This window comes from Bufo bufo, chromosome 3 (genome assembly GCF_905171765.1).
Source record: "Bufo bufo chromosome 3, aBufBuf1.1, whole genome shotgun sequence".
NCBI classification, from domain to species: Eukaryota; Metazoa; Chordata; class Amphibia; order Anura; family Bufonidae; genus Bufo; species Bufo bufo.
Window position 1 is genome coordinate 320,674,502 of NC_053391.1, and position 3,431 is coordinate 320,677,932.

Below are 3,431 nucleotides of genomic sequence, written 5' to 3' on the forward strand. Positions count from 1 at the left end.
CCAGAGCTGAGAACAAACATAGTGGGAAGTAAGGGAAAGGACATCACTGCACTAACTACTGACAGATTCCACAGAAGGGAGAATGCTCCCTGATTGTGAAAGAAATGCATCTAGCTGTGCAGCTGAAGAGGAGAATAATTAGGCTGAAAATGACATTAGGTAAGCCCAAAAAAGGCTTATTCCTTCACAGTTATGATTGTACAGAAGCACAGCCATTATGCAAACAGTTTTGAAAACTCAGGTATGCGTTAAAGAACACATCACATTACCGCGACATCTAAGGAGGCTGAAAACACAGAAGGGCAGGAACGCATCCCTCGGGTGGAGATCGGGGAAGGCGTTTAACTGCAGTAACAATCACTCATAGAAAATATGCAGCACCCATCCTATTCAAGCAGAAGGTGTTTTATTAACTAATAGGCAGCATACATAGTAACTATATCAAGTTTTTTTCAAGCACTAGAACACCTTGGACCACTACCAGGTACCTGGCTACTGTGAGTCTTTTTTACCCTATTAAGGGCATGGAGTGCTGCTTTTCTTCATCCTTTTGAATCCGCTACAGTAATAAGCCAGAGCCTGTGCTAGGCTTCTAGACCTATTACTTGTATATTACAAATCAATTCAGCAGGTGGTAGCACTGAATTGTAATATACCAATCTTTGTATATGGTAAAGGATATAATACCATTACATTATACAAATTGAAATCTAATGTTTGCAAATGGGGTCCACTTGGGGGCCTAAAATAAAATTAAAAATTAAAATTAAAAATATAAAAATTAAAATACCCCCTCAAAATAAAATGTATTTTTTAACAAAATAGGCATTGTCGCGTCTGAAAAAGTCTGTACTATTAAAATATATTAAAAAAAACAACTATTCCCATAATGGAAAAAAAAACAATATAGACGATTCGCCCTTTTTTCATCACTTCTCCTCCCCAAAAATATGGCGATAAAAAGAAAAAATATATTTTTCCAGTAAGTTTTTCCCCCCCAGTATAACACAAGAAAAACGATACAAATGTGATATCGTCATAATCGTACTGTCCTGGAGAATGAAGAGCACAAGTCGGTTTTACCGCATAGTGAATGCTGTAAAAACAAAACCTCTAAAACTGTGGCACAATGTCCAGATCTTTGTACATTGGTTAAAGGGTGAATATTAGGGGACTGCCAGGATAACACCCATATGATTAGCCCAAAGTCAAAGGGATGGTTGACACATAACAGTTTGTTCAGGTCATTGAACCCATTGTCATTGTCCCAATATATATGGAGCGACCTACTCATCGTTGCCACCAAAAGCAACTCCTGCATACCATTTCAGGTCACCTAGACGCCTTGTCCACTACCGCTTCTGTACCGCAAACCTATGCCACAGTGTCTGCCTGTTACAGCCTCTGGTGCCCACAGCCTGCATCTTCTGCTTCCCGCACGCTATAAGGGGACTCCAAGTTATGTCATGGATTCCTGAATCAGTGTACCATCCACTTTGAGCTACACGTCCACCATTCTCCTACTGACTGGTCCAAAATAGCATTTCTGGTCTTCCTCCTGTCTGGTGTAACACTCGCTTTGCCCACTCCCCTATGGGAATGCAGTGACCCTCTGACTAGTAATCTCCAAGAATTCTACCTTCCGGAAAATCAAGGTGCGCCATCGCTAAGGTGACCTCATGGTTAGGCAATATGCTATAAACTTCTGCATCCTGGTTTAAATTGTCAAGGAAAAATGAGGCACAGGTTGCAGCTTTCTGGGAAGGGCTATCAGGTTGCACAAAAGATAAACTGGCAGGTAGAAATGTCCTATCTACCCTAGAAGACTGATCTCCACTTCATAGAGCTTTTCAAGGAATCTGCATGTGAAAGAGAGTTCCTAGGTTGGCACCTACAGTCAGTCCATAAATATTGGGACATCGACACAATTCTAACATTTTTGACTCTATACACCACCACAATGATTTGAAATGAAACTAACAAGATGTGCTTTAACTGCAGACTGTCAGCTTTAATTTGAAGGTATTTACATCCAAATCAGGTGAACGGTTTAGGAATTACAACAGTTTGCATATGTGACTCCCACTTGTTGCGGGACCAAAAGTAATGGGACAATTGGCTTCTCAGCTATTCCATGGCCAGGTGTGTGTTATTCCCTCATGATCCCAATTACAATGAGCAGATAAAAGGTCCAGAGTTTAATTCAGGTGTGCTATTTGCATTTGGAATCTGTTGCTGTCAACTCTCAAGATGAGATCCAAAGAGCTGTCACTATCAGTGAAGCAAGCCATCATTAGGCTGAAAAATCACAACAAACCCATCAGAGAGATAGCAAAAACATTAGGCGTGGCCAAAACAACTGTTTGGAACATTCTTAAAAAGAAGGAACGCATCGGTGAGCCCAGCAACACAAAAGACCCGGAAGACCACAGAAAACAACTGTGGTGGATGACCGAAGAATTCTTTCCCTGGTGAAGAAAACACCCTTCACAACAGTTGGCCAGATCCAGAACACTCTCCAGGAGGTAGGTGTATCTGTGTCAAAGTCAACAATCAAGAGAAGACTTCACCAGAGTGAATACAGAGGGTTCACCACAAGATGTAAACCTTTGGTGAGCCTCAAAAACAGGAAGGCCAGATTAGAGTTTGCCAAACATCTAAAAAAGCATTCACAGTTCTGGAACAACATCCTACGGACAGATGAGACCAAGATCAACTTGTACCAGAGTGATGGGAAGAGAAGAGTATGGAGAAGGAAAGGAACTGCTCATGATCCTAAGCATGCCACCTCATCAGTGAAGCATGGTGGTAGTGTCATGGCGTGGGCATGTATGGCTGCCAATAGAACTGGTTCTCTTGTATTTATTAATGATGTCACTGCTGACAAAAGCAGCAGGATGAATTCTGAAGTGTTTAGGGCAATATTATCTGCTCATATTCAGCAAAAATGCTTCAGAACTAATTAGACGGCGCTTCACAGTGCAGATGGACAATGACCCAAAGCATACTGCAAAAGCAACCAAAGAGTTTTTTAAGGGAAAGTGGAATGTTATGCAATGGCCAAGTCAATCACCTGACCCGAATCTGATTGACCATGCATTTCACTTGCTGAAGACAAAACTGAAGGGAAAATGCCCCAAGAACAAGCAGGAACTGAAGACAGTTGCAGTAGAGGCCTGGCAGAGCATCACCAGGAATGAAACCCAGCGTCTGTGATGTCTATGCGTTCCAGACTTCACGCTGCAACTGACTGCAAAGGTGTCAGTATGGGATCTGCATCTCCACTGCAGGGTGGCAGACCGCTGTCTACACATTGCAGCACTATGGGTCCCAGCACTGGCTTACCTTATAGGAGACGCAGGTGCCCGCCAGCATACCGCCGCATCCGTCCTCTTTGCCAGGTGTCATCTGATGTGCTATAGCATGCGCGC